This window comes from Ochotona curzoniae, unplaced genomic scaffold, assembly GCF_017591425.1.
Source record: "Ochotona curzoniae isolate NIBS_2020 unplaced genomic scaffold, NIBS_Ocur_1.0 contig_3498, whole genome shotgun sequence".
Classification (NCBI taxonomy): domain Eukaryota; kingdom Metazoa; phylum Chordata; class Mammalia; order Lagomorpha; family Ochotonidae; genus Ochotona; species Ochotona curzoniae.
In genome coordinates this window covers 2,098,209-2,111,541 of record NW_024465885.1, presented here as the reverse complement: position 1 = coordinate 2,111,541, position 13,333 = coordinate 2,098,209, and the positions used below count along the sequence as shown (strand labels likewise).

The window sequence follows — 13,333 nt, the reverse complement described above, 5'->3', positions numbered from 1 at the left end:
ACTCGAACCGCGGGCCCGGGGGGGGGGGGGAGGCGTGGAACGACACCGCCATTTCCGCTCATGGGAGCGCGGCCTGGACGTCACTTCCTTAGCCATGCACTTTAACCCTTACCCTTCGCACTTTCTCCCTAGCGTTTGACGACCCAATCTTTAGGGAAACCCTTAAGTGTAGTTTGTGTTTGGATCTCTAGAAAAACCCGTCTTGGCAGGAACCCGAAAAGTCCTGTCTCCCTCCTTCCCCACCCCGACGGGCGGGGGCGGGGCCGACGGTCACGTGACGGGCGGAGCGGCAGTCACGTGGCTGGCCGGGCCCGCCCCTCCCCCGCAGCTGAAGACGTCCCCTCCCGCGGTGACGGATCCTCTGGCTCGGCGATCCGTCCTGCTTCTGCACCTCGCGCTCCCGCAGGTGAGCGGCGACCGGTAAACCGGGGCCTGGCGGGGACGGTGCCGGGGGTGGCCAGGGGAGGGAGGGCCATGTGAGCCGTCCCGCCCGCTGTCACTCGGACGTGGGCAGAGCGCTCGTGTCTCCGGGTCTCCTGACCTCGGTCCTCCCGTCCCCTCCCCCCCACGGCCTCGGTGGGCGACCCCACCACCTGGGTCTTCATTGGGGGAGTGAATGCGGTCATTCCAGTTCCCGATTTGGAATGTGCGGGATTCGGTGTAGTCAGGGTTGCTTCATCCGTTTTTAGGGGCTTGCACCCTCCCGGGGTCCGTATTCCCTGGTAAGGGTCCCCTCCAGCCCGCAGCCGGCGCTGAGGAGCCAGCATGTAGGCAGAACCCTGAAGGCGGGGGCGTCTCCTGCGAGACTGGCTTGGTAGGGAATGTCACTGCCCGGGCCCTCACTGCCGAGTCACGGGAAAGCTTCCCTCCGAACGGGCGCTCTCGGTAATCCTGACAGTCGGGTCCGACATCCTCGCCAGAGAGTGTTCCCAGGCTTTGGGTAGGACTGGCAGGGCGAGAGCAAGTCTGAGGGAGAGGGCGGTTGGAACCACGGGTGTGGGAACTGCGACATTTCTTGATTGAATGGGGAAGCGTGAGGAGGTGGTGCTGCAGCGTCGCGGGCTGCAGGCAGCTCCGGCCAGCTTACGGACAAGTGTCGGGGTTTTCCTGGAAGGGAAGCGAGACGGGCTGGAAATTAAAGTAAACCAGATCTGTTTGTAAGCTTCATGGTAAGAAGGCGTAGATACTGTTAATTTCGTGTGGTCTTTCCCAGCATCCTTTCCCCCCCCCTTTAAAATCCTGATTGCCACTCCCAGTCAGTCCCGTGATGAGCTTTGTGGCATAGGTGTGTTGAAGAAACACCTTCATCTACCCTTAGCTTTCTGCAGTTGGGAAACTCCAAATGACCTCTTGTTTTGATGAATAATATTTTATGAAAAACAGACACTGTTTTGCCTAGATTTTTGCCCAGCCTGTTCTGTATGTGCTGTAGTAGGCTGTTTTGAACCCAAACAGACTTCCATTTCTGGGTTAAAGTCTAATTGTTTGTACTAACAACTCAGAAAGTTCTTGCTTCTTTTACATTGAAAAGGGTAATTAAAAGGACATATTTGATTTTTTATTATAATTTTTATTAAAATGAAAAATTTATATTCTCAGCTAGATGTGGCAGTTTTCTAACCGGTGTGATTGAAGAAGCCATTAGAAAGCTGAGAAGTGAGCAAGGTGGAATCATTATCTTTGAGTGGTCAATGTGACTGACCTAATTTGTTTCTGCTGTGTCTTCCAAAATGCTTGTTAATAAACTGTTAAGTTCACAATACAAAAATTGGCCTTTTGGTGCTCCTTACTAGAAAAGCAACCTTAAAGATCATTCTGTCTTCAAGTAATAAAAAAACTAGCAGGGGTGAGTGTCTAGCACAGTAGGTAAAGCGCTTTCTCCCTCTCTCTGCCTTTCAAATAAATATAAAACTTAGACTACAACTTCTCTTGCATTTCTAACGTTAGCATTTTGTGCTTATGGATCATTGCTGGACGTTAGCAGTTATCTATTGAAATGCTTATTTGGCCATACTTTCTGCAGATACAAACGCACTGTTATCCATGAATATTTTTCTTTTCCAAAGTGAGATTTCCTGATCTCTAGAGGAGAGGACATGGTGGGGGTGGGGGAAGGCAGTGTTGCTTCATTGCCCAGGGGACATTCCATCAAATAGTTCCTGGAGTAATCTGGTGGCCTGAACCAGTCCTGTCTGGGTGAAACCCAAATGGAGAGAGGGAAAAAAAAAAAAAAAAAACCTCAAAGGCCCTGGGTGGTGAAGGGGGGAATGTCAGTATAGAAGAGGTTGAATGAGTCTGCAGTTTTGCTTCACAATTTCTCCAACTTTGGGGAACTTGTGAAGGCAGTAATGGAGATCTTTGAGGAAATCTGAAAGATCAGCAGAGATTGGTGATTACGTTGCTGCTAAGACTGCGTGGGGAAAAGGGCTTTATTTAACATGCACAGGTAAAACATGTGCGCTGCACGTGTGTGGTGTGAAGCTTAGAAGACATCGCTTAGACTAGCTTTAGCCTAAATGAATGCTAGACAAAAAGAAAAAAAACCAGCATTTGTGGCATACATTGTGCTGTGGGCTTTCACATTAGGGCCCAAGACACCTCTTGTTTTCTGCTGAGGGCTGCCTTGTTTTCACTGCCTTACATGTTAGTATCGCGCTGTGGCTGTTCTCCCCCTCCTGCAAGGAAAAGCAGCTTCTCAGCTTTATCAACTACACAGGGTCTTCTCTTATCTTTGCACTTGTGACTCCTTGCTGTCTGATGTTTCTTAGGCAACCATAAAGGGTCCAGAAATTCTAGGACAGTATCTTTCCTATTGGGTTTTTCAGCACCAGAATGCTGAAATACCTGATAGGTACTTAGCAGATTGCTTACTGAGTGAGCCGACGGTTGCAATTAGACAAGGTGATTAAGTTCCTTTAACTGTTGCAATTCCTTGCTGCTTCTAAGGCTGTGCAGTAGGCATTAGCTTGCAGATTCCACTTGTTAATAGTAACCTTCCAAATTAGAGTCAATGGGATTAAAAACCTGACCAATGAACTTCACTAATATTAATAGCAGTTATCTGTTGAAATGTTTATTTAGCCATACCTTGTATGGATACAAATGCACTTTTATCCATGAATTTTTTTCCGGTTATTATTCAAAAATGGGAAGGAAGGACAGAGGAATGATCTATACTAAATACAAAAAGTGACTGCATATCGGGTGCAAGTGGGAATATGCTATACGGGAAACCGGAGGATCCTCACCCAGCTCTGCCACTTTAGTTCCATGCCCTTTAAGCAAGGTTGGGAGGAGGAGATGACAGGTTTAATATTTAGCATTTTTTCTCTCAACACTATTGTTTGTACAAGATAACCTTGATGATAATTATGTGACAATAAAGCTAAGTGATATGTGAATGTAATGTTATATGGCTCAGACTTTACTTGCCCAATTATAGAGAACTGGGCTCAATTTTTGACCTATCGCATAACAGTGAACAGAATGTGTTTCTCTCTGCCTTTCAAATAAATATTTTCTTTATCCTCTACCTGCAAGAAATGGCACCCCATATGGGCATCAGTTTGTGTCCTGGCTGCTCCATTTCCAGTCCTACGCTCTGCTTATGACCTGGGAAAGCAGCAGAGGATGGCCCAAGTTCTTGGGATGCCTCATCCACTTTGTAGATGTGGGATTTTTTTTTTTTTTTTTTTTGAAAGGCACAGTTAGAGAAAAGGAGATACAGAGATCTTCCATTCCATTGGTTCATTCTCTGGGTGAACACAATGGCTTCAGCTGTGCAAAACCCAAACCAGGAGCCAGTAGCTTCTTCCAGGTCTCCCACATGGATGCAGGGTCCCAAGGCTTTAGGTCGTCTCTGCTGTTTTCCCAGGCCACAAGTGGAGAGCTGGATGGGAAGTGGAACAGCTGGGATACGAACCAGTGCTTGGGATCCCAGCACATACAAAGTAATGACTTTAGCTGCTAGGCTACTGCGCTGGACCCTTTCAAGTTTGATTAATGCCATTGCTAGAAATGGCTGTTCTTTTGATGATGAACCTTTTTAAATAAATTAATACCCATATACTTGGTGTGGTGGCCTGGCGGCTTAAAGTCCTTGCCTTGAAAGCAACCAGAATCCCATATGGGCTCCTGTTCTAATCCTGGTAGCTTCACTTCCCACCCAGCTCCCTGCCTGTGGCCTGGGAAAGCAGTAGAGGACGGGCCAAAGCCTTGGGTTCCTGCATTCAGGTGGGAGACCTGGAGGAAGTTCCTGGCTCTTGGCTTCTGGCTTCAGATTGGTGCAGCACCAGCCGTTGCGGTCACTTGGGGAGTGAATCATCGGATGGAAGATCTTCCTCTCTGTCTCTCCTCCTCTTTGTGTATTTGACTTCCCAATAAAAATAAATAAATCTCTAAATAAAGAAAAATTAATATCCACAACGTACAATATTTTTTTTCCTGAAAAATGATGAACATATTTCATAGCAAATGGAATGGCACATGACATGATGCAGAGAAACTCCAGATGTGCTTGATTAGTGAAATGCAGCCGGACTCTGAAGTTTTATTTCAGTTTCCTAGTTTAATTTTTTTTGGACAATTTTATTAAAAGGTAAAATAGAAGCAACTAATCAAATTAGAAAGTACCCCAGAAAAGCATGTGTGCAATAGTGATTATGTATGGAAAATTTTAGAAGAAAATGCATTGAAATCACTTTGACAATTAGGAAAGAAAGATTTAAACTACCGGGCTGCTGGGATTAGATCCAGCGCCCATATGAGATCCCGGCACGTGCAAGGTGAGGACCTTAGCCAGTAGGCTACTGTGCTGGGCCCTTAATTGCATATCTTGATTGAAAATGCTTGACTTATTTACATAATTAAATTATAATTGAATTGGTAAGATTTTAATATGCTTTAGGTTTAGGTATAGTAAGTATACCAGCATATTGAAAAACAAGTAAATCCCCTTATATTTGGAAAGTTAGTGCATGGCAAAATGGTAATTCTTTGGGGGAAAAGAAATATAAATATTATAAATATGATAAATTGACTTGTCTGTCCATCTCGAAGAGGATAAGGTTGAGCAAGTATGTAATCTCAGATGGAGTAAGGCTTAAATATAAATAATAAAATACTTAATATAAAAAAAATCCTAATTTTTTTTAAAGTAATATTATGGTTTGCCTCGATGCCCGCAACAGCCAGGACTGAGCCAGACTGAAGGCAGGCGCCAGGAGCTCAGTGCACGTCTCCTGCATGGGCAGTAAGTGCTGCAGTCCTGGAGCTGTCACCTCTTCCCGGAGTGCACAGGAACAGGAAGGTGGGGCTCCAGATCGGGTACCTGGGCATGGAATGTGGGCAGCCCAAGAGTTAAAACCTGTAACAAGCCCACCCACAGAAACATGGGTGGAACATGGGACCATGTGACTTCACAGGGGAGAAATCTCAACATCAACAAAGGTGAAAAGTTTTATAACCTTACTAGTATTCAACATAGTAATAATGAAATATTACTTCAGTGATTAGCAAAATTACAAGTTTTTAGCAAGAATGTGCAGGAAAGAATTTTCTCATAAAATGGCAGATGAGACATAAATTGTTTCAGTATTGAAAATACATACTTTGTTCTGTCAGTCATGTTCCAAGGAATCTTTCCTTTAGAAATGAAGACGCCAGTAAATGAGCAGGTGCGTACTTGAATGTTGAATGCCAGAGTGTTGGAACCTGGGGACAAGGGGAAAGTTTTATCAATGTTGGTATTGTTATGTAAATTGTGCAAGCAATATTAAGAAATGTGATGAAATCATTAAATGGTAGGAGTTAATTGTATATTAGGGCCTTGCATCCTATGTAAGAAAGGCAAGGATATAAATAATGAGATCATATTTTTATAAGAGCACTTAAAAACACCATGGCTATCGTATATGCCTATTTAGTAGTCAACGTTGTAAAGAGGAAATACGCAGGAAGAGAAAGCAGCAGTGTTACCACTGACGTGTGCATGTGCAGGTGTGTGTGCGTGTCTGTGTGGCTGAGGAATCACAGCGAAGGATGGCCAGCTAAATGCTTGTTATTTCAACGTGGATAGCTTGGGATTTCAGATTATTTTTGTCTACTTCCTTATGCTTTTCTATATTATATGTTTTTATAATAAGGTTGTAATATTTCTATAGATGAAAATAAAAGTATTTTGAAAAAGAAATAGACAACCAGATGAAGAAAAGAATTAACAAAAGGAAAAAATATTATATGCAATGGCTAGAGGCAGTTATGCTTTTGTCTGCAGCTTCTCAGAGGAGATCAACATATGTATGTGATAACCCTTGGGCATCCAATAAGAAATTTTCATGTTGCATGTACCAGGATGTGATAATCACTAGCAGATGAGGTTACAAATTTACATTTTGTCTCCTTGGTGGAACCTCCACGCTGTAGAAGTGCTTTCTGCCTTGGAGCTATCTAGAGTAGGTTTTGGAAGTATGGCATCATTTGACTCAATCATATGACAGAATCATATGAAAACTTGGCATTTGGATTAGGTGGATAAAAGGAATTGCAGGATTAACACTTGTAAGAAAACTTCAAAGAAGAGTCTGTAAAAAGAAAATCAGAAGTATTTACAATTAATGTGTGAATTCAGTCTTTCAGAGAATTTTGAATTACTGCCACCAGACTATGGGGCAGATCTGGCTCCTTTACCTTTTAGTAATGTGACTTTGAGGGAGTTACTTTAGTTTTCTGTGTTGCATTTTTCTCAGCTTTATAGGAAGGGCAATATTTAATTATTGTGAATTTAAATTAAGATTATAAAAACTGATTAGAATAGTAGCTAGCACATATGAGCTACATTATGCTGATATTTGCTCAATTAGCTATGTTATAATTTTATTACTTGACTCAGTTGTTTTGGTATAGAGCAAATCACTCAACAATACATTTGTTTAGAAGACTTATTTTATTTAAAAGATAGATGCTCTGGCTCATTCCCAGCAGCAGCTGGGCTGGGCCAGGCTGAAGCCAGGGACTAGCAGTTGGATCATCTTCCACCGCCTTCCCAGACCGACATCGCTTTTAATAAAGCAGAAAAGGCAAACACAAGTAAAACAAAAATATAAGTATACGCTTAGGTTTTTTAGGTTTGTCTCTTTGTCCTCCTTATCTCCCTCCCCCCACAGTCTTATTTTTCTCTCTGTGTCTATCCACAAGTAGTCATGTCTCACGGAACTTAAGGTTTTTTGTTTTGCTTTTTTTAAAATTATTATTTGAAAGGCATATTTACAAAGAGAAGAAAAGATAGGAGGTCTTTCGTGTGCTGGTTCATTCCCTATCTGGCCACAGCTGCAGGAGCTGAGTCAATCCTAAGCCAAGAGCCAGGAGCCTCTGTTGGGGTCTCCCACACACAGTGCAGGGTCCCAAGGCTTTGGGTCATCCTCTACTGCTTTCTCAGACTACAAGCAGGAAGCTTGATGGGGAGTGGAGCAGCAAGGACACGAATCAGCCCTTATGTGGGATGCCAGTGCCACAGGGTAAAGGATTAGCCTGTTGAGTCATGGTATCAACCCCAGCTTTAGTTTTTTGCTTAACAGTATTACCTCGGAGATTTTTCTACATTGCTAACAAGCCAGGAGCCTCTTTCGGGTCTCCCACACGGGTGCAGGATCCTAAGGCTTTGGGCTATCCTCAACTGCTTTCCCAGGCCACAAGCAGGGAGCTGGATGGGAAGTAGGGTGGCTGGGATTAGAATCAATACCCATATGGGATTCCAGCATGTGTAAGGCAAGGCTTTAGCTGCTAGGCTAGTGTGGCAGGACACTCATTCGTAAAGATTTGTTTACTTAATATATGAAAGACAGTGTGACAGTGAGGGAAAGTCAGAAAAAGAATTTTCATCTGCTGGTTCACTCCCCTATCGACTCACAGCTTGCGCTAATGCTCTCCCTGTGAGGCAGCAAGCTGTGATTCAGGTCACCGGGTGCCTGCTGCTCATGGGAGAGGTGTGGATGGAATTCCTGACTCCTAGCTTCAGTGCCCATCGAGGGCCTTCTTGTGGAAATTTGAGAATGAACCAGCAAGGAAGAATTTTTTTAATTTATATCTCTTCTCAATTACATTTTTAAGGAACAGACATACATCTTGTTACTTTCAAATAGCAGTATTTTAGGTATAGCTTGTAATGCTCCTTATGTGATTTATATATTGAATTTCTATCAATTCAAGTTTGAATTTTATTACTTGAAGAGTGAAATGTTAAAATTGTTCACTGTGAAAGCTGCTACTTTTGTGAAACAAAATAATACTATATAACTTTCATATAGTTATAAATAGGAAGTCAGATTCACAATCAATATGAACATTAAAAGTGTGATAGCTAAGTATAGGAATGTCTATATCTTTAGGAAAAAAACAAGTTTTCAATAACCCCTGAGTTCTAGTTTTGATAATACAAAGTTAGACAGTAGGGCCCAGCATGGTAGCCTACGAGCAATAGTCCTCACCTTGCATGGACCAGGATTCCATATGGGCACCAGTGCATGTTCCTGCGGCCCTGCTTCCATCTAGCTCTCTGCTTGTGGCCAGGGAAACAGTTAAGGACAGCACAAAGCATTGAGAACCTGCACCCACATGGGAGACCCAGAAGAGGTTCCTGGTTCCTGGCTTCAGATCTGCGCAGCTCGGACCATTGTGGCCACTTGAGGAGTGAATGGGCGCTCAAAAAATCTTATTCCCTGTTTCTTTTCTGTATATCTGACTTTCAAATAAAAATAAATAATTTTTTAAATTAGGGACTTATTGTTTTTGAATATAGCATACTTCTCTTCAGCATCTTCAATTTCATTTATTTCAAGAAAGGAAAAAATATATGAATAGAAGAATTAGAGTGACTGATCCCAAACTATCAGCGTGCACTGTCCTTAGGTGTCAGCTTCCTCGCAGTGCTGGAATTGGGTTTGTAGCATCTGCTGTTGTCAGTGTGTTGTGAACATCATCTCATCCACCAAAACATTGCATTGAGGATGGAGAGGGTTCAGGAATAAGCTGCAAATAGAGATGAAATAGGCTGTTGATAATAACTCTTATAAAATAATTGTACCTTAAACTAAAGAAATATAAGACATCAGAAGAGGGCTCGGTATGATATTGTAGTGGTTAATGTCCTCACCTTGCATGCCCAAGTTCCCATATGGGCACCAGTTCTAATCCCAGCAGCTCTACTTCCCATCCAGTTCCCTTCCTGTGGCCTGGGAAAGCAGTCGAGGACGGCTCAAAGCCTTGGCACCCTGCACCCATGTGGGAGACCTGGAAGAAGCTCCTGGCTCCTGGCTCCAGGCTCCAGATCGGCACAGCTCTGGCCGTTGTGCTCACTTGAGGGGGAATGAATCATCAGATGGAAGATCTTCCTCTCTGTCTCTCCTCCTCTCTCTATGTCTGACTTTACAATAAAAATAAATCTCGAGAAGTCCCTGTACATCCATCTTCCAAACTGTGGCAACTGTGATATCCAAAACGCTAGAGCTGAGTTGGAGTCTTAGAAAACAAGGTTATCTATGTTGCTTGGCATGCAGGTTTATAAGTTCATTCAAAAAAGTGTTAAGATTTCCTAAATCCTTACCCAGGATATTCTAATCTGATTTGTTATTAAATTTTGTCCTAATAAGAGATGAATAAGTATTCCAAAATGTATCTGACTTCTGTGCTCCTGAACTGTTAGATTGAGGAAATCCCCAGAATTTGCTAAGCTTAATGACAAGAGGCTATACCCACAGTTCTTCCTTCATCGCATAAATCATTTAAAACAGACAAACGTGAGTTTGGTTAAGGTTTCATCCCTGTCTTCTGTGATAGTCCCTTACCGGGTTCTCACCATATAGCTTTTTCTTTTAAACATTTATGTTTGTTGAGAAGTAAAAGGTGAAGTGATTATTATGCCCTTCCAGTAGTAGTCATGCAACAATTTTTGCTTTTTTAAAAATACTTTTATTGCAGTATAATTATCCATCCACTGGTTTACTCCCCAAATAGCAGGACTGTGCCAAGCCAAAGGCAGGACCCCAGAGCCTGAGTTTCATGGGTGCAGAGGCCCAAGCACTTTGATCATCTTAGCTTCCACAGCTTTCCCAGGCTGTATTTCAAACCATTGCTTATATGGGATAGCAGCTTCTTTGATGGTGGCTTAGCTGGCTACAGGCCTCATACCTGTCCTATGTTGAGGATGCAGTTGGGTAAGCTTTGGCGTATGGGTGTACACGTGGGACCATCGCTACAGTGTAATGAACGTATCCTTTACCTCCAAAAGAAGCTTCCTCATGCCACTTTGTAAACCCCTCCTTCAATTCCTCTGTAGTCTACCATACTCAGTCCAACCCAGGTGTGTTATATGTGAGTAATAGTACCTTGAAACCTTGTGTATGACTTCCTCCTGTTCCAAGACTTACATCATATAAGACTGGTGTACTAAAAATAATTATTTAGGGGATCATGAAATTCTAGAGATAGTGCATTGATCTGAAATAGTTTGGAATCAGCTTCATAAAAGGAGGGAAGGGCATGGCAGAAAAAGAAGAAAGGGGAAAAAGGGGGGAAAACAGTGGGCCTCTGCTTTTGTTTGCCACTGCAGTGTTCTGCAGTGCCTGTGGGGGAGTCTGATGACTCATGAGCACAGATGATTGCCTGTGCTACCTTCTGGATTTTCCTTCTGTTGCAGGAAAATCTGTTTTTTGTTTTTTTAATCCTCCACAAATATATGGGTGGAAGGGACCTATCTTGTGACTAAAGGGGGTCTTAATTGTGAATTGCTTTCACTTTTTATTCTTAATCAAGTTATGAGTTATACAGCTAAGGGTCAGTGTTTTATACATTATCATAGGCTTACAGCTATGTATAACAGTTTTTCTGAAAACATGTAACTTGGTTGTGTTTTTTTATTTTTGTGAAGCTATTGAGAACAACAAGAATTATTGAATACCATGAGTTACTCGGTAGCCTCTAAAACAATTTTATATAGCAGTAAATCACATTAGGGTTTGGCCTGTATGCCATGGAGATTTGATATAAAATTAACTTCCAGTATAATCTAGCTTACAATGTAGTTATATTATTGAAAGCCATGTTTTAGGAAGCTGCCTTTTTAACAGGTTTAAAAGCCTGCTCCTATTCATGTGGGTATAAACATTTTAGGGTAAAGCAGAAGGTTCTAGTGGAATATTTTTGACTGTCATCATAGATAATGATTAGTTATTAACAAACCAATGCATTGTATGTCTATACTTTTCAAACTGTTTTGTTTAGCTCTATACCAGTTATCAACTAACTGTATGGTATCTGCTTGATGAATTAGTTTTTATTTTAGTTGTGGGGAGGAGGCACTTTCTTAGTTTTCTTAGTAAACATGCAGGATGTGATGGAGTACAGCACAGACCTTTTATTGGATTTAAGAGAATGTACAGCAGCTTGCAAGGAAATTTCCTGCTCCCAGTATGCCTTTCTTGTTCCTTGTTCAAATTCTGGGGTGTTGGTGGGAGAGGGGTTTTTCTGTTCATTTATTTATTTATTTATTTATTGTATTTGTATAAACTGAATGCTTTGAAAAGTTTGAGAAGTATAACAGGAAACCTTCTATCAGTGCTGTGTGACTTGTACATTTTAATGCTCTCAGATGGCCGGTCGGGCCAGCACTGTGGCTTAGAAGGTTAAGCTGTTGCCTAATGCCAGCATCCCACGTGGGCTTGAATCCCAGCTGCCCTACTTTGGATCTGGCTCCCTACTGTTGGTCCTGGGAAAGTGGCTGAGGATGGCCCAAGTACTTGGGTGCCTGCACCTACATGGGACACCCAGAAGAAACCCACATCCTGGTTTTGGCCTGCTGCAGCCATCTGGGGAATGAAGCAATAGATGAAAGGTCTCTCTCTGTCTCTCTCTCCTTTTGTCTCTGTGACTCTGCATTTCAAAGAAAATAAATCAATATTTTAAAAAGGAAAGGCGTGGCCTGTTACCTTGGGCCAATCCTGGGAGTTTGTTGCAGTGGTTAATTTCTTTAAGAAGTTAACAACTGAAAACAACAATAATGAAGTAGACCCTTGTGTCACTGTACCTGCTGTATTTATTTACAGAGAGGGAGATCTTCTGTCTGTTGATTCACTACCCAAGTGACCACAACAGCCAGAGCTGTGCTGATCCGAAGCCAGGAGCCAGGAGCTTCTTCTGGATCTCCTATGCGGGTGCAGGATCCCAAGGCTGTGGGCCATCTTCGACTGCTTTCCCAGGCCACAAGCAGGGCGCTCGATGGGAAGTGGGACTGCGGGGATTAGAACTCGTGCCCATATGGGATCCTGGTGAGTTCAAGGCAAGAACTTTAGCTGCTAGGCTACTGCATTGGGCCCCTTAACAGCAACTTTCTAAAAAACAGGGTCAGGGCCCGGTGCGGTGGCGCAGTGGTTAAGGTCCTCGCCCTGCACGTACGGGATCCCATATGGGCGCTGGGAAGGCAGTTGAGGATGGCCCAAAGCTTTGGGACCCTGCACCCGCGTGGGAGACCCGGAAGAGGCTCCTGGCTTCGGATCGGCATAGCATCGGCCGTTGCGCTCACTTGGGGAGTGAATCATCGGATGGAAGATCTTCTCTGTCTCTCCTCTCTGTACATCTGACTTTCCAACAAAAATAAAATAAATCTTTAAAAAAAAAAAATACAGGGTCAAAGCAGACGACTGGGCACAGTGGGCAAGCTGCTATTGGGCATGCGCACATCCCAAACTGGATGCCTGCGTTTGAGTCTGGTCTCTACTGCAGTTGCAACTTCCTGCTGCTGCGTAACCGGGGAGGCAACAGGGAATGGGTCCCTGATTCTGTATAGGCACCAGTTCGTGTCCCACCTGGTCCACTTCCTATCAGGAGGTAGCCTGGGAAAACAGTAGAGGATGGCCCAAAGCCTTAATGACCCTATAGCTATATGGGAAACGTAGAAAAAGCTCCTGGCTCCTAGCTTCAGATTGGCTCAGCTCTGACCATTGTGGCCATTTGCAGAGTGAAACAGCAGATGGAAGATCTTTCTGTCTCTCTCCGTGTCTATCTGCCTTGCAATAATTTGTAATGCAGTAATGTTTACTAGGACCGGCATTTCATCACAGTGGGTTAAGCTGCACACTGGGTTACTTGCATCCCACGTCAGAGCGTTGGTATTGCGTTGCTGCTTGGTTTCTAATCCATTTCCATGCTAATGCATTTTGAAGCAGCAGATGATAGCTCACGTGCTTGAGCTCCAGCCGTCAGTAGGGAGACCCAGGTGGGTTCCTGGCTCCTGACTTTGGCCAGGTTGCAGTGGGTTTTGGGGGGCATGAACCAGCAAATTCTG

The 13,333-nt window shown here is 43.4% G+C and overlaps 1 protein-coding gene across 1 annotated transcript in view; it reads left to right on the top strand.

Annotated features, from left to right (window-relative positions):
- Positions 1-324: 324 nt before the first annotated feature.
- Positions 325-13,333, top strand: part of ATP6V1A (ATPase H+ transporting V1 subunit A) — a 44,975-nt gene continuing 31,966 nt past the window's right edge. The window contains exon 1 of the mRNA XM_040980459.1: positions 325-406. The gene's annotated coding sequence lies outside the window, so the exon portion shown is untranslated. The remainder of the gene's footprint in view (positions 407-13,333) is intronic.